This window comes from Ceratotherium simum, chromosome 37 (assembly GCF_057802395.1).
Source record: "Ceratotherium simum simum isolate JZ-2026a chromosome 37, ASM5780239v1, whole genome shotgun sequence".
NCBI lineage: Eukaryota > Metazoa > Chordata > Mammalia > Perissodactyla > Rhinocerotidae > Ceratotherium > Ceratotherium simum.
The window spans coordinates 3,191,573-3,210,356 of record NC_141936.1 but is presented as its reverse complement, the minus strand read 5'-3'; the positions used below and the strand labels follow the sequence as shown (position 1 = coordinate 3,210,356).

General features: G+C 47.2%; 1 protein-coding gene across 5 annotated transcripts in view; it reads right to left on the bottom strand.

Moving 5' to 3' along the window:
• HDAC4 (histone deacetylase 4) overlaps positions 1 to 18,784 on the bottom strand; it is a 339,331-nt gene that overhangs the window by 160,707 nt on the left and 159,840 nt on the right. The window lies entirely within an intron of this gene.

The following is an 18,784-nucleotide window of genomic DNA, read 5'->3' as shown; positions in this document are numbered from 1 at the left end:
CTCTGAAGACCGCTACTGAAACTCAACCCTCACTCAAGGGCCTCGCCCTCCAGGAGAAAGTGCCCACACCCTAGAGTTCACCTTCCAGCAAGCCTGCCACTGCAACCACATCCATCCATCCACCTGCTGCAGACCCGTCAATCTTCTATTCCAACCAGCTTGGGTCCACATATTCACACGAAGTCTGGTTTCTTCAGCTTGGAAAGGGGCCTGAGCCATTTTTCCCAGCTCCAGCGACAAAATATCAGGTGTGCTTACACTAGGAGACCATGCTGGGACAGCCCTCAGGCGCACACGCACTGAGATGAAAACACTACACAAGTGCTGGCTGACATGGACAGGGCTGGGCCTCCTCCCAGAGCCTCTCCAGCGTCTGCAGTGAATACAAAGAACAAGCCTTGCCCACCGTGGAGCACACAGCCTCATGGGGAGGTGACAACAAAGGAGATAATTAGATGAGCCAAGCGGCAAGTAGGACAAGTAGATGCTACTAACCGCCTGTGAATCTCCATTTGACAGATATGGAAAACTGAGGCACAGAGAAGCAGAGAAACCTGCCTGAGATCACACTGATAGGAAGAAGAAAAGCTGAACCAGGCCCAACGTAGTAAGAGTTAACAAGGCCATCCTGTGCACTAGTTTCCTGTGGCTGCCGATGTAACAAGTTCCTACAAACTGAGTGGCTTAAAATGACACACACTTATCCTATAGTTCCAGGGCCAGAAGTCCAGAATAGGTTGTAGGGAGCTAAAATCAAGGCATCAGCAGGACTGGTTCCTTCTGGAGGCTCCAGAGGAGAATCTGTTCCTGGCCTTCTCCAGCTTCTAGAGGAGCCTGCATCCTTGGCTCCTGGCCCCTCCTGCCTTCAAAGCCTGCAATCACATCTGCCTGACCTCTGCTTCTGTCCTCACATCTCCTTCTCTGATTCTGAGCCCCCTGCCTCCCCACTATAAGGACACTTGTGATCCCACTGGGCCCACTCAGATAATCCAGGATGATCTCCCATCTCAAGATCCTTAATCACATCTGCAAAGTCCCTTTTGCCATATAAGGTCACATAGCCACAGATTCTGAATTAGAGCATGGACATTTTGGGGTTCCATTATTCTGTCAACTACACTCTGGCTCTAGGTTGAGATCAGACTGGGAGGCCAGGACAGAAGCAAAAGACAGGTGGGGAGGCACCTGCATGGTCCAGGGAGAGGCGTGGTGGTGTGGACCACCATCACAATGGTGGAGGCAGTGAGAAGCAGGCAGGTCTGCACATATTTAATTTAACGACTTCACTGAGTCATGTTTAACATTTCACCCTTTTCAAGTGTACAATTCAATGATTTTTTAGAAAATGTGCCAAGTTGTCCCAGCTCAGCACAGACAGCCAAAGAGTCTACAACTCTTGGTTCACCAGAACTCACTGTGAATAAACAAGAAAGGAGCAGCCTCTCTGGAAGGCAATTGGGAATGTGCATTAAAATCCCTTCATAAGTATTTCTGCCTTTGACTCAACTCATAAAAGTTATGTTGTATCCATATCATGCACCCAAATTCTTTTTAAAATATATTTTAACACATTAAATCCTAATTGTTAAAAAGGTCAAATATATAAACTCTTAAATATATATACATATGCTTAAATTTTATATAGTTTATACATTTTAGTTAGGACCATATAATGCACACTTTTTCCCCTAGTAATCACTGTGAATATTTTCCACATCACTGAATGTAAAAATACACATATATGTTTACATATATATGTTCATATACATATACACACACATATATACATAAATATGTAATATATATACTGAGAATTCCATTCAAGGGCAAAAATGGAATGTTCTCATTCATGTTCCTAGAGAAAAAAATAAAAGGAAAAAGTTTCCAAAAAACATTGGCTCTAAAAGATTATATTTTAATTGTATGCCCTTAGAATAAACAGGACTGATGAGGACAGCGACACTTTAATGACACTGTCATTTGCCAACCATGTCCACCTGCTCATCACGGGTGCCTGGAGAGAGCCGCCACCAGGTCACGGTGGACGAGGTGCCCTGTCGCCCACGCCTGCTGTGCCCTGGACCATTCATAATCAGAACCTTCTGAAGAAGTGACGGCTTGTTTAAGCTGGTTTTTACATTTTATGTTGTGCTGGGGGTTCACAGCGTGAGCACTCAGGTTTCTCCTAGAACGCAATGCCCTTAGGAAACGCAGTGTCTGAAGGTCTCCTTCATGGGGTGAAGCTCTACCAGCGTGACACCTGCCCTCATTCTGCCCTTAAACGCATTCCTCCCAGGGGTGACTTGCTCCCCCGGGGGACCTGGTCAGGGACCGCTGCACCACTGTGGCCCCCACTCCAGAGGGCAACCTGCGGGGATCCAGCACTACACCCTGCAGGCGACTGTCCAACACGGGGGCTCAGCATTCGGACAGCACTGCTCACAGAGGAGCCACAGCGTCTAATCTCAGTGCTCCTGGTAAGAAAGGTGACACTCTGCTCCATCCGCCTTACTCGGTGTCTTCTCAGCAGATGCAGAACCTGCACATGAAGGAGGGCCTTTCTGGGCACCTCATAAACTCAACAACTTCTAAACGCAACAACCCCTGGTTTAGCAGAACAGAAGTAGCTAAAGATAGTTTAAACAAGTATTCCATTTCATGCCATTCTCGCCCCCCCACCCCCCCCTCAGTATATAACCCCCAAGGGTAGTTCACTAAAAGCTCTCTTATGAAAATGGAACCCCCTTGGCCACCCCAAGGACTTGAGGGCAACCACCAGACATTGTACGTAGGATCCAAGGCAGTGGCAGAGCCCAAGCCGCAGCCGCAGCCAAGGTCACTGGGCCTGGGGTTGGGGATGCCCTCCACATGGCTCCGCAGGGGGCCCTGACAGCCGAGGCAGAGCCTGAGCGCAGCACGGCAGGACGAGGGGTTCCAGAGCTGGCATCTACTCCCCTCAGTGATGATCAAATTGACGCAACTTTTGGAAACCTTGAGTTAACTTAAAATTCTTTGCATTTTAAAAGGAAAGGGTAATAAACCAAGATGTGGGGGAAGAAACTTAATGTAGTCTTTTTCTCACCTTTCTTAGTGATAAACCAATACCATTTTAAGGTTTGCTGTTGTCAGTGCCATTGAGACGATTCTGACTCCTAGCCACCCTGTGAACAGCAGAGCAGAATCCTGCCCAGTCTTTTTGCGCCATCCTCTTACCTTCCGGTGCTATGTCAGACAATGCTCCGCTGCTATTAACAGAGTTTTCATGGGCAATTTTTTCGGAAGCGAGTGGCCAGGTCCTTCTTCCTAGTTTGTCTTAGTATAGAAGCTCTGCTGAAACCTGTCCACCATGGTGACCCTGGTGGTATTTGAAATCCCACTGGCATAGCTTTCAGCATCACAGCAACATGCAGCCCCCACAGTGTGACAAGTGACAGACAGGTGGTGTGGTTCCCTGACTGGGAAACGAACTCGGGCTATGGCAGGGAGAGCACCGGATCTTAACCACTAGACCACCAGAGCCGGCTATTTTAAGGTTAACCAATCAATAAATGGTAGTGTAGGTAATATTTATACATTATAAAGAGACTCACCAGAACTAAAAATAACACTATAAGTAACAAAATCAGAAAGTGTAAAAGAGAAAGCATAGTGTACTAATGATCAAATCTCTCTCAGGATTCAACAAATCCTGTCTAAAGTTGCCATATCCAGAAACAGCCGTTTAGCTAAATACATGAACCTATAAATGGTCCCATAATAAGATTTAAAAAGAAGGTGCAGCCTTCTAAATGACCAGAAGGACAACACAACCACACAAAACTAAACCAGAGAAAAAGCCAGAAGGCCTATGAACAAGAAGCCAAAAAACAGAAGCAGGTAATACAGAAAGTAGAAGATAAAACTGGGTGAAAAACTTAGAACCAAATACATCCATTGTGTCACCAAATGTAAATGGGATATATTCACACAAAAATCACCAAATTGGGTAAAAAAAAAAAAAAAACTGAACAATATATCATCTACACAGGATCCTCTAGAGCTAAAAGGCTCAAATTGAATGGAAAAAAGGCCACAATGGGCAAATAGTAACAAAAAGAAATCTGAGGTCAAAATATCCGTATCACAAAGAGTAAATCCAAAGAATGGTGAAGAAGAGACAGGCCCATTTCACAGGTGTGAGGTGCACAATTTACCACGAGAATCTGATTGTCCTGGAGAGGGGTGCCTTCTAGTAAAAGACAGGACACAGAGGATGCAGAAAAACAAGAAGAGACGGCAGAAACAGTGTTAGCAGCAGATCCGAACTTGCTCTTGTTCACTTATGACACCAACTACACAAAACACGAGCACGCAGAGGGCTGGAATAATATAATTAATACTTCAGCTAAGATATGCTTCAAACTCTGGATCATGAAAGAATTTATGATTTCTTTTCAAGCCCTCACGGAACATTTATAAAAATCAGTGCCACGTAAAGAACACAGAAGACTTCCAAATACACACGCAAATACACAAAGTACAGACCATCACCCCCGAGCACACTGCAACAGAACTAGAAATTAATAAAACCAGTAGAAAAGCAAAAATCCAGCTATAGGAAAACTGAACACTTGTCTCTTAAATACTTCAAATCCAAAGTAAAAATGAAGAAAGTTTATAAAATAATGAACACATCACATATAAAAAATTTTAGCAACTGCCTAAAGTTGAGCTCAGAGAGTAATTCATAATCTTATGCCTAGGTAATTGTAAAAAGGAGTCCAAACAAATAAATTAAGCATGGGATTTAAAAAGTTAGAAAAAGAACTAAAAAATTAAACCATATGGTGTTCAAGGAAAAAGAGGAAGGAGATAATAAAGATCAAAGAAATTAAAGGAGTTACTGATTCAGGAAACAGAAAATTCGCAGAACTGAAAAACCTACAGTGTGCTATGCTTATGACGGGAAGGGAGAAACGTGGAGAAGCTCACAGCTGAAGAAGGCTGTCGGGAACCAGTCTGTGGCATTAGAAACACAACTCCTTCATTATGAAAATCTCCAATGATACACAAAACGAGACAGGAATGCAGCCAACACCCAGGAATCCAGCTTTAACAATCACCAACATTCTCCATTTTGTTTCATCTATTTACATCCATTTTTTCTGTAATGTCATGGAATATCTTAACTTTAAATTGATAAAAGATGGAAAAGAATCATATATTTTTAAAAACAAATTTTTCTCATTAATGTTACAAATTTAAAAAATAATTATAGATCCACAGGAAGCTGAAAGATAACAGAGACGTCCCATACACCCTTCAACCAGGTTCCACCCCGGCTGCCTTTCAAGGTGCACTGAGAGTGGGAAACATGAAAACTTGAAACCGAAGAAGAACAATTTCCACGTATTTCAGCATTCCAAAGGACTGCCTGAATGTATGATAAATTCAAAACCCTCATTTTCAGCCCAAGTCTTCATTGGTGGCGAGCCATCTTCATACGGCCCACACAGCTCAGTTTGATTCTTTTCTGATGCGTATTTTTTCAAAAAGTCCTATTAAATGACCAGCTGAAACTACTGAGGTTATTATGAGGAAACAAAACTTTTCTTAACAGATCACTTAAATGGCTTTTTTCTTTAGAGTAATAAGCTGTATCAACAATGCAGAAAGCTTTACTCAAAAACGTGTTCCAAATCCAATTCCACAGGAAATAAAGTTACTTAAATACAAACATGGCTGTACACCGGCTGCCATTCAGGGGGTCCGACAACCCCTCCTATTCAGGTATCAGAGGACACCACCTTGCCACAAGTAAATCTAGTTCAGAAACACATTAACCATCTCACTTCCCTTTTCCTAGCTTTCATGCCAGACTCTGATGTTATTTTAACAGAATCTTGTGTGCATACATTCCTGTGCACTGGCTGTACCAGCTAGGGTTCTATGGGGAGAGAGCACAACCACCTGTCCTCCTGTGCTCTGTGATTTAACGATGAAGCAAGGGTTAGATTTCCCCACTCCCTATTTCACAACTATCCTGAAAGCTCTTTAGAAAATCCTTTTAATGTTTCTAATTTGTTCTGTATCCCCCAAGAAGAAAAACTGTCTTTTGGAAATATTTGCAAGCTCAAATTGAGCAAGAGCCATAAATAAAAACCTGGCATGCAAGGAACTTGGCTTTCAAGAAGTGTACAAATGTACTTCCGGGAGACTATAAATAGAACCAGGCCCTACCCTGTGCAAAAAGTGGTGAAATGTGCTCTAAGGTCTCATTTACAAATGCAGCCACTAAAGATAAACATGACCTCCAGAAATAAGTGACAGAGCAGTCCATCTGAGGCTTTGTATCATAATTTCATAAACAAGGTGTTAACTGGACAAGAACTCTAAGATCACACAGTTACAATGCAAAGGCAACAAAATAAAAATAATAAGAAAAAAACGAATATTTGTTATTGAGCACTTGTTACAAGTGCTCTGCTTCTATTATCTCCTTTAGTCCTCACAAGCCACAAAGCTGTCCCAGTGGTGACCGGACACCACAGATGGGAAAACCAGGGCTGCAGCAGTGTTAGCAGCACGCCCAGGTCACTCAGCCAGTAAGTGTGGACACCTGGATTCAAATCCGGCCACACCCCTTGGAATACCTGCTCCCTTACTTGCCCACACTCTGGGCCTGGCCGTGCTCACACCAGCCAGCAGAAATCATAAGTTACTCTCTGAAAGCCATTTTGATTACCCTAAACTCAACGGATAAAAATACATTATCTGCAAATTAAAAATAGTTCCAATGGTCCAGGAAGGCCACAAATCTCCTCTGCAAGTGTCCTTGCCATTTCAGTTACAGAAGGTCAAGTTTACATAATACAAAGAAGAACGCATTTCAGAATTTCCTTCTTAGCAACCTCCGTTTGGTTCTGTATTTCACCTAACAGCTGGGCTGTAGTAGGAAGCAATATTACTTAATAGTAACAGTTGAAATATTTAAAAATAGAAGGTGTTTCTTCCAGTTGGCAGAAGGAGAAGAAGAGAGGGCAGCAAAGGGGCCGGCCTGAGCAGGGCTGTATTTCTCAGGGTGAGCTGGCCTCTTCCAGCATGGGGTGAGGATGGGGGGCCGCCCTCCTGGGCAGCAATGAGCATTCCACCTGGGCTTTCTGGAAACCTCAAATGTCCAACAAGGAAAGCAGCATCTTTCAAGGGCTTTGTGGGTCTTGGGGGGATAATGCAACAGGCAGTTGGAAATGTGGGACTTTAGTGTGTGTTGGGGGAGAGGGGGAGCAAGGGGCTTAGGTTCAGACTTCAGTGTCTAGAAGAAACACCTGGGATGCTTGTTAAAAATTCAGCCACTTAACGTACGTGTAACTTGGGAAAGTGCCTTGGCCTCTCTCAGCGTCAGGCTCCTAACCTGCAGCTACCACTTAACACCCCTGTAGGGAGAGTTAAAGGCGGGAACGTGAAGTGCTCAGGTGAAGGGTGGGTGGGCAGCACTGGGATGGTTACCTGTTGCCATCATTATGGCAGTACTGCTGTAATCACCAGCGCCCCAGGGCTGTGATGCTGAGCTCTCCTGCTTAAGGCGGCACATGCGCCTGCTTCCACAGCGTGAACCCACACTCACTGTCACGGTAAAACACAGATCCGGGATGAGGTAACGCTCCTGAGAAACAGCGATACTCCACAAAGTGTGACTTGGTGGAAAATCCACTGGTTAACTTTAACCAAACATTGTGTGTAAAAAAAAAAAAAAAAAAAAAAGGTATAACTAATGTCTACTTTACAGACATTGCATGGAGATCCACTCCCTTGGGAGATTCCATTTCCATACCATCTTTTCACCAAAGACTCCCGATTTTAAGCCCCCAGCCTTGGTCCCTCCCAGGGTGGGGCTCATGTTCACCACTGCCTACTCAACAGCTCTAAGGGGGCATGCCTTTTCAACCATCTACGTGTCCAAAACCAACCCTCATCTTCCCCCCAAGGTCGGCTTCCTCCACATTCCCCACCTCAATTCATGTCAACTCGGCCATCCCAATGCTCAAAGCCCAAATCCTGGAGTCATTCTTGACTCTGTTCCCTCACAGCCCATCTGCAACCTCAGTAAATTCTATCTCCTTCCAAATATTTCGAGAATCTGAACAGTTTTCACCATGCCCACTGTCTCCACCCTGCCTGAGCCAGCCTCCCTGTTCCTCCCTCCCCATGTGGCCACCACAGTCATTCTCTGCAGACGAGGGAGGCGCTGTCATTCCTCTGCTCATTCACTCAAAGGCAAAGCCTTACTGTTTACCATGGCCTGCAAGTCCTTCTGTGACTGCAGCAGCCCACCGCAGATGTTCCCCAGTCACACGGCCAACCTCCTCTCCTCTCCTGCCTCCCGGCTGGTCCCGAGCGCTCTCCCCTCGGGCTCTGCACTGGCCACTCTTGCCCCTGCAAGTCCTTCTGACCTGCTCCTTCTCCATTAGATGCTTGCTCCATCATGTCACCTCCACCAGGCCTAACTACCCCTTCTGTAAAATTCCGAATCTCTTCACTCCTGACCCCCACTCTGCTTCCCTGCTACACAACTTACTCACTGTATTTATTGGTTGTCTTCTCCCCCCAGTGTAACATGAGCTCCGCAACTATAGGGATCTTTGTTTTATTCATAAACATGTGTATCGCAAGTGCCAAGGGCAGTGACTGGCAGCTCGAAGGCCCAGTCGCTATAAATGAGTGAATGAATGAATGAGCCCAATGTCTCAACAATGAGGCCTTCCTTGACCACTTTATTTAAAATTGCAGAACCCACCCCCACAAGAATCCTGTCCTTTTTTGCTTTCTTCCTCCACAGCATGCGCTACCTTCTAACACTTTCTAATGTTCTACATAATTTACCACCACCGAGCTTGAGTGAAGGAGCATGTTTAGAATCCAGCACCCAAAACTAGAGGATACAACTCTTTAAGCACATATTGAAGATTCATAAAAATTGACCATAAAGCAAGTCTCAACAAAATTCAAAGATTTAGTAATTTCTAACCATAGTACAGTAAATTAGAAATTAATAACAAAAAGACTACTTGACAAACTTCATACCTTCAGATGAAAAACACATCTAAATATCTTATTTTTTCAAAGAAAAAAGAACCATCAAACAAATTCTAAAGAGGCTACAAATTAAATACTACAAATTAGAACTTAAATACTACAAATTAGAAGTTATCAAAAGCAACTCCATTTGCACCGAGAGAGGTCTACAACTTTAAACGCTGACATCAAAAGGAAGAAAGGCTAAGAATTAATGTGCTACAAGTTCAACCTAAGAATTTAGAACAAGAATATCTGAATAAGCCTCCCCAAAGAACAGAATAGAGATAAGAACTGGAACTAAAGAAACAGAAAATAAATGTACAATAGGCTATCAGCAGAGGCAAAAGTTGGTTCTTTGAAAGATAATAAAACAAAGCTAGACAAGACTGATAGAGTGCCCTCTGCTCCAACACCACCAGATCTGTACATCCCAATTCCGCAGCAAAGGGTCTAGACTCCTACCACCACCAGAGCTGCCGCTGTGAAACTCCTGGAGGGAGGGAGGGAGGGAGACAGGGAGAGCAAGGGAGACAGGGAGAGAGAGGGAAGGAGGGAGGGAAGGAGGCAGGGAGGTGCAGGGAGGAAGGGATGGTGGGGCTGCCCCAGGGGAGAGATGGAGGACAGCCTGGCCACTGTGGCCTCCCTTCCAGTGGTCCTTCCTTGAGGCTGCCCAGCATGGGGTGCTCAGCAGGCACTGTGGGACTGAAAGGAGCGTCAGCCCCTTCCCCTGGGGCTCCTGACTGAACCAGCAGGCCAGGCCTCCTCTGCTTCTTTCCATCGGCTCCCACCACCGCCCACCGCCCAGGGACTCTGTCAGACCCCGGCTGCACTGCGCTGCTCTGGAGCCGGCTGGGGGCACTCAGAGGGCCTGGGTGGGGTCTAGGGCGAGCTGGACAGTCCGCAGTTCTCTGAGGCTCCAGAATCGGGACTTCTGAAAAGACAGCACTTTTTCCTCCTGGAGGGCAGCTTGTTGGTGTGATGGAAACCTTATGGTGTTCAAGTGTGACCACCAAAAACTACAATCGCCTTCTGTGGGACAGTAACAATAGAGTGGGGACAACGGTTAACAAAAATCGTCTCCCCGACCCAGGCTGAATGCGCTTTCAGACACCCACCATCGAAGGGGCTCACAGACTCTGTGCATACACTCCCCTCCCACTCTGTGGCCCTGAAGTATAGACACAAAGCTGGAAATGAAAGAGAGGAAAAGACAAAGAGCACTTCACCCGCAAACCGTGTCCCGATGCATCACTACCCTGCTGGACAACCTCTGGCCATCAGTGACACTTGTAATGCACAAACAAAACAAAATCTGAGTTGGAAAAAAATCCTTTCCTCCGCCTAATCATCACATTCAAATATCCCACGAGGATATTAAGGGATAGTTTTCTGTATCAACACGGGTCTCCGGGTCACTGCCGCCATGGCCACACATTTTTCTGTAAGATGGAGAAACCGCCAGCTGCTGACCTCCCCACCTCTGGGCCCGTGTGGATGTGCGGCAGGTTTGAGGCGCACCAGGGCCCGGTGAGACATTTCTTAGACGGCCCTGTAACCAGTAAATGTTTGCTTTCTTACGTTTCTATTCCTTTCTTCAGGCCACACAGTAAGCTCTTTATAACTCCACGGGTCTATGGCAACAATGACAATACAAAATTTAATGGGGTGGAACAGCTTGTGATAAACATAAATCACTGGAACAAACCAATTCCCACCCAGGGCAGGGATGGCCTTTATCTTCCTCCCTCAAGCACTTGGGAGGCTGAAAGAACACAGCTGGGGAACGAGGATGTGCTGGGCGGAGCACGGACTCGGTTGGGGTGGCGGGAACTGGGCTCAGCCAGCCAGCCGTGGGGAGGCAGCAAAGAGGCACAGGTGGAGAATTTCTGGTTAAAAATGGCAGACTGAACATCAGCATTTATCCCTGCTCCCCAAGATCCCACTAAACAGTATATGGATTATTTAAAAAAAAAAAAAATCACCGACACAAATGCAGACAAAACACAAATAGCAGAGAGAACAAAGTTGTGGAAGTCAGAAAGAACATGGGTGAATAATGGGTACCCACCTTATCAGATACAAGAAATTGAATCACACTTAGTGGGGGGGAAGGGAGGGAAGGGAAGGGTTTCAGCAGCAAGCCCCCCAGGGCTCAGGAGTTAGCAGCACCAGGACCCCCAACCCAGAAGATAGAACATCTGTTCCAGGAGAAGAGGGGCCCCAGACCCCTTCTGTGCCCCACACAGCTAGCGAAGCCTGGAGACTCATTCTGTGGGGAGAGGGCACCATGTGGATGAGGATGAGCATGTGGAAGTTGGCGTGCTGCTTGTGAGCTGCCTGGTCTTCTTCCCCAGGAGGCAGGTGGCCCAGGCCACACGCCCACAATGAGGTTAGCAGGGTTGATCACTCCCTGGAAGACGCACCAGAGCAGGGCAGGGAAGCCCCCAGCTGCTGGCACTACCCATACCTCTAGGGGTCCCCCAGCTTCTGGGTGCCCTCCCCTAAAGATGAGCAGACAGCGGAATCACTAGACAGGCCAGGAAAACTGTCACCACAAAAGGCAGAGCCCAGACAGACAGACAAGAGGACCTTGGGGGAGCCCACAGCACAGCAAGAAGGAAACAGGCAGATGGTGCCGTCCCCCGAGAGAAGGGCAGACACACTGTCCAGATGGTGATCAGGATGGAAGGCAACCTTGGGAAGACAAGGGGACCACGCCTCAGGATTCTGAGGGAAAACCGTTTCCCAAGCCCAGTCAAATTCACAGTCATATACTAAAGTGTCCACAGGATCACAAGCCAGAGGGTGGACCACATTATCACTCAGAGGGCAAATGTCACCTACTTCACAACTGTGCCGGGTCACCTTCCCCAGATGAGGGGCAGGGGGCTGCGGGTGAGAGCTGGAGGGCACTCTGCAAATGGCACCCCACCTCTGCCACTCCAGGGTCGCCTTGGCTCCCCGCTGGCTGTGTCCCCAGGAGGAGGAGGCCTGCTGCCAGCTGGGTCTCATATCCAGGCAGCAAATCTGACACCTTCCTCCTGAGCAGCAGACGAAAGGGGGTTTCTGCCATGTTCAGCCCTGCAAACCTCGATGCCCACATCCCTCTCTCCAGTTTCCTAGCATTCATAATTGTATCACTGAGAGCCCTTGGTTTGGTGAGGTTTAAGTGAAAGAACAGGAAAACTCAAGGAAGAAAGAAAAGAGAAAGTAGGAAAAGAGAAATCAAGCAGTGGTCCAAGCAGTGAGTGATGGAAACCAACGGGGAGCTGTGCCATTTTCTCTCCAAATCCAGCCAGCCCTCGCCCTCCTGCACACTCGGAACCTACAGCAGCAGAGGCTGTGTTCTATCAAAAGCCCAGAGAATGTAATGAGTATAGTGCTCTGCCGCTGAATCCCGATATGCCCAGTGCGGCCATGCAGTCCCGAAGGCTCCCAACTCTAAGACACCGAGAGCCAGGCTGCGGGCTCCCAACCCACTCAGCTCCCAGGAGCCCTTACAACCAACAATTAAGGCCAAAGACGGTGCGTGACATGGGGACTGACAAGGGAGAGGGGCTGGTTAAGGTCACAGAAAGCAGAAATGAGAGCGCAAGGCTTGTCTTTTCTCAGGGAACACCATCCTGAGGCATAAAAGCAAAAAATCCAAAACTTTAGCCCCTAAAGAACTATTTTGTAAATTCCACCCGGAAGTGAATTCATCAGACTCGAGAGAGGAGTGGCAGGGCTGTCCGTAACTTGCAAAGGTGTCTGATGGGAAGGACTGGGCGCCGAGGTCTGTTCCCAGGCAGCAGCCTTGGTCACTCTTCTCTCTGAAGCTCCTGGTCCCAGGCGGAGGATGGATGGGTCATGAGCATTGCCTCTGCCCCGTGTTTCTGAAGGTCGGCGTGGCCAAGCTCTTCACTTCAGGTTGAGAGCCTGAGGACAGAAGTCATGCCCACTCGTGCCCCTGCACAGCTGTTGGCGAGAGGCCGGGCCTTGCCAGCTGATTCATGGCAACATGAGTCCTCTCTCTGTGGGCCAGGACAGACTCGCCAGGCTCAGCATTAAAGACAGATACATCAGCATTAAATATTAAGCAGGTTTGGGTGCTTGATGTAGGAAAAAGCAGACATGTCTGTAACTTCATAAAAATACAGCATTAAAAGAAAGCCCAGGCAGATGTGAACCCTCACAAGAGGCATTCTAACGCAATTCACAGCATTTTTGCTGTTACACTTCCCTGCCCCAGCTGGTTTTGTTTCACTTTAAACAGCAGTCCTAGGGGTGCCATCACAAAGGCTTCAGGGCTGGCAGAGGGGGAGGCGGTCATGCCAGAGGAAGCAGCAGAGCCCAGGCTGGGGACTGCAGACCAGAGGGTACCAGGAAGCCACAGAGGGGTGAAACAGAAGAGGGGTGAAGAGCGTCACTGAGCCCCTCCTGTGTGCCACACACTGTGCCTGAGAAGCCTGCCACGTCTTCTGGTCACCTAATGCTTCTGCCAGGCTAGTAGCCATGTGATGCCAGAGAGGCCGCCCAGGCTCAGAGGACAAGCCACCAGCTCGAGGCCACGCGGCCAGTCAGAGGCAGGTAGACCCACTGCCCCAGGTCTGCTGGGCTCCCAAGCCTTGCGGCAGCTCAGCCAGGCCCGGTCTTGATCCTGCACTCACTTCTTTTAATACAGAGCCCAAAGTGGGAGGGCAGGAATGGAGCCCTCTCTAATGGAGTACGGAGGAGAAGAAATGGGACAAAAAGACATTCTGCCTTTGTGCCACATGGGATGCTGCTCCTGGCACCACAGCATTCCCAGACACAGGCGGTGCCCATGGGAGCTCACAAATCTGACGAGAAGGGGACAACGAGTCGGGGGAGAGGTAGAGAAAACAGGGCTCCCATGCAGATTCACAGGGAGGCCAGTTGGGAGACCAGGAAAGACTAGAGAAGGAGATGTTTGAGATGGGCAGGGCTTGGAAAGTAACACCTCTTAAAAATTCTGAGTGGCAATAAATCTTCAACCGTGGACAGGAAAGAGGACTCTGAGGATTCCTCAGCACCACACCAGGGAACAAGGCGGTGACTCAGCAGGATGGTAAAGGACAGCGCCCTTCTGGCCCGGAACTACTCTTGGCTATAAATTCACCTGCTCCCCCAAAGCAACTCGGAGGCCCTCCCAACAGCTCATAAATGCACACGACACCTGTATGGCCCCTGGCTAAAGCTGTAATCGCCCTCAGGTTGTGAATTCATATGGGCTGCAGTCGTCTACATCTGGCCTTCAGGTCCCGGCTATTCACACAGGCCTGCAGGTAAACTTGACAGAGGGAAGTCGAAAAATCCTCAGCGTTTGTCTCAACTAAGCAAACTATGGGAATCTTTTTCTAATTTTTCAAACTGTTGGATTTTACTTTGATGTCTTTATGGTCAATAGTTCATTTTTCTCCAAAAATCAAAACGAACAAGCGAACAGGTAAAGCACAGCAGGCAACCTATCATGCCGGTGCACACAGTGACACCGGCCGGCAGACGTGCACTGCCCGCCCCGCCATGCGCCTGTGCGCCCTAATACAGCTGGGGGCAGCCCAGCCTGAGCGCCAGCCCCAAGCTCATCACTGAGGACGTCCCCCCCTTCACCTGCCTGAGGAGAACAAGGAAGGTTCAGAGAGTCCAGACGGGCACCAGAAGAGGAAACCAAAGAGAGCTCTGGTACTTCAGCGGGAGTCACCCTTAGGAACCACCAAAGGCAGCCATTAATCCTTAATCGTGCTCCCTCCAAAATCCAGAAGCCCCAGCTTTACATTAAAAACACACAAAGGAGTATCAAGCAGAAAGTACTACAACTAAGGCTTTGTTACCCAGGAATCTCTTTAGGAAGATAATTAATAGCTTCTTGTGCCAATGAAGAGAGATTTCCGGAAGGTTTCCCTGAGGTCACATATGTTCTCCTATTTATTTTGGCTTCACATTTCCTCTCAGCAAACCAAACAACAATAACAACAAGACATGCCCAGGAGGCAACACAAGCTTCAGGCACCAGCCAAGCTCTAACAGTTGCTGACCCAAAAGTCAAGAAGAGGGTAAGACATTCAATAACCCCTTTGCCAGTGCAGTGGTCAAATACCCTTTAACACTTGGGAATCCATGGTTAAGGCCAAACCTCACTTTTTTTATTAGTTTGGACAAGTTCTCTAGAGTTTCTGTAGTTTCTTCAAGATTCCAGATTTCTCTTTTAAAAATTGCACCTTTGTTACAGAGCTTTGAAAGGAAAGCTCCCTAGCTCTGACAGAAGCACATGTTCATAGGGGTGACGTACAGAGGGTGACGGAGCAGCATCTTGTATCTGAGGAACCTGTGGAAGATGCTTCTCTTTAGCCCAGCTCCCCATCCTGAGGATCAGCAGCCATTTCCCCTGTTGGCACAGAGGTTCATGACATTCTCTGAGGCTACTGTTTCCCGATAGCACACATGGAGAGCAGAAATGGGTCCCTGCCCCATAACTGATACGCTGGGTGACCCTGGGTGAGCGGCCACGCCTCTGAGGATCTCACGTTCCTCCTGCACAAGATGGAGGTGCCAACAGCAGCAAAGGCACTTGGTTGCTGGGATGAGTAAGTACAATGATGGACCGAAACCCTCAGCATGCCACTGAGTTAACAGTAAGTGCTTACTATTTGCATCCTGTTATTATTCAGGTTCTGTTCTCCTCCACTTTGCTCTTGGACACTGGGGCCTTCTCCTCGAACCCCTTCACTCAATCGAGGACAATCTACACTGTCCAGCACTAAGCAAGCTCACTTCCAGTTCTGGAAATCAACACCCAATGTGTTCAGTAGAATGTATCTTTTTTATAATAAACATGCATTTTCAGGAAAAAAAGTCTACTACTTTAACAAAATTACAATTATTTGGAAATGAATGACTTCAATGTTTTTCAAGCTCCCTATAACTCAAGCACATGGCACAAGTGGGGGTGACCCTGGGACCTTTCTCGGTCTCCCAGATGGCCATTGCTCACCTTCTCCCCTGTCCTCAAAGTCCAACATCCTTCCCCACCTAACTCTGAACTGAGGATGTGGCTTCCTAACTCTGAGGGTCACCTGTCCACAAGCTCCTGCCACCACACCCTCCCAGCCACTGCGTCTGTGCCCCAAGTCCCCACCTGGGAAGGAAAATGCCAACCTTTAGGAAGGGCGAAAGGGTGTGGCCTCGTGACACTCCCCTTCTTCGAAAAATGAAGAAATACGATGATAACATTGAGTAACAGTAAGAGAATATCTGTTACATCTGAGTAGTAGGCAAATGGTTGTGTGCGTTCTCTCTTTTATCATACAACTACTTTACAATTAAAATTTTAATAACAAGAAAAAAAGAGAACTACGAAAAGAAGGAAAGGCTTATTTACATATGAGAAGTGAAGGGGGCAGGTGAAGAAGGTGAAGAACTGAGAATGAATCCAAAATAAATGGCATTTTGGCTTTTTCCTTCTACGATACAGACTTTTCTAATGAGTATGAATTACTTATATGAATCTCAATCTAAGATGGCACACAAATAAAACGTACAAATAGTGCTTTTTTATTTGAAGTGAGCCTTTATAATGACTAACTGTATTTAAAGAGCACCATTATCAGAAAAAAATCGTGCTGAGTATCCCACCACTCACAACCAGGAACGGCCAAGAAATGAGACAAAGCCAAGGCTGAGGCGGCCGTGGGACACTTTTCCTACTCAGAGTAGAAGCTGTGCATCCCAGGGAACAATTCCCACGGTGAATGTTGGAGCAATTCCTGCAAATTATACATAAATATATATATATATACATATATCAGCTTATTTTCACACCGCCAAGTGTCAAAAAAGTACTTAAGATTACACTCAATTGTTAGAAAATGTGCAACAGCCAACTGGGATTGACATAAAAATACTTCCATACTTCCTACTTCCATATCATAAAAATATGGCTTTAAAGAAATTTTCATATTAATTTGCAAATTATTATTTAGCCTGAGATTAATATTTCTTCGTAGAATGTATTCTACAGTGGGTTGAAATGACCAAAAATGGAGTTTGAAAGAAGGCCCTTCACTTCAGCAGGTTCTAAGGCACATCTCAATGTGCAGGCTTCACGGGCAATGCTTTATACCTACTGCCGTGTATGTGCGCCTCCTTTCTCTGCTGGCTGCTCACAGACACTGCTTTTAGTCCGGTTTAGAATCATGCTGCAAACACTGACCACCAATGATGCAAAATAAAATGCAAAAAACACTAGGAAGCGCAGCCTTATCCTTCAACTTTGACCAATGGGAATCTGGTTATGAGGAAGTTAAACGACTAGCTTCAATTTCATGAGGGCACCCTCCCCAATATGCCATCTCTGAAGTCAGGTGGTTCCCCTTAGAGGAAGAGAAGGGGTGTAACAGACAATAGGGACTGTCCTGGGACCCTGACTGGCACTGTCACCACTACATCACACACTATCTTTAGGACCAGTCAGTGGGACATTAAGAGACAACATGTATCCAGGAACTACTAAAAATCAGATACATGTATTTGATCTTTAAAGGAAGCCTGCAGAGAAGGCATCATTATCTCCATCTGAGAAATGAGAAAAGAAAACAGATATTAAGCAACTTGCCTGAGGTCACACAGTCAATGGGTCCCAGGATTTCAGGTCCCCTCTGTCCAAAACTGAAGTCCACGGTCTGTCTTTATCCTAAACCAGGAGTCCCACATTAAGTCTCAACAGGCAGGGTGTGCTCCCCAATCCAGAAAATTAATTTGAAGCCCACCTCTCTCTGGTTCACTTGGAAACGACACATATTTCCCACCTTTTCATGGCCAATCAAGCTTTCTGAAAATCTCTTCCTCCACCTCACACCTGGGTGAGCACCAGGAAATTGTCTTAAAATGCCCAACTACACAAGGACTCAGTGTTTAAGCAAAACTAACACTGGCAAAATGAACTCCAGAGAAAATGAAAATCAACACTGTGTACTTTACCTGGGCCAAAATAAAAAATTGAGCATCTTCATCTACTATTTTAAAGCACCCCTCCTCGGGCCTCAGTGTCCTGGGGTAAAAAGCCACCTCTTGATAGGTGGGAATGGAGGTGTGAAGAAGAAGTGTGAGGACAGGAGAGAGAAGGGAGACTGTGGGCACCCCTGCGGGGGGCAGAGCACAGCCCCAGGGACACCAAGCGCCTTCTAGGAGCACTGCAGAGAAACAAGCGGAGCATTGTGTCTGGGGAAACGCCAGAAACGATCCTTGGCAGACCTCAGAGAATCACTATGCAAAGAAAGAAACCTCTTCTTTGATACCTCCAGCCTTGCTTCCAGCTTCCACTTCTCTGGAAGGGGGGTCGAGAAGGTGAGGCAGTGGGGAGGTCTGATGGGGGCCAGGGCGGAGGCAGGGGTCGGCGCACCTTCCTGTCCCAGCCAGCCCTGCCCACAGAAGGAGCGAGCAGAGCAGGCCACGGGAAGGCTGGGGTCCAGGAGGTGCCGCAGAGCAAAAACCACAGAGACGGAGGCCTTCAGGACACGGAGAAGGCAAGGGTCCAGCAGTGCTGCCCTGAAAATGCTGGCTTAAGAACCCATGTGGAGCTGCGACACTAGTTCCCTTACACCCCAGGCCTTTAGGAGGGTCGTTTTCTTCTCATTCAAGTGGAACGCGAGGCTCTGAGTTGACATCCCAGAGGACACGAGACGGGGGGAGGTGAGGTGTTTTACAGAAACAGAAAACAAAAAAAAGTTTCCAC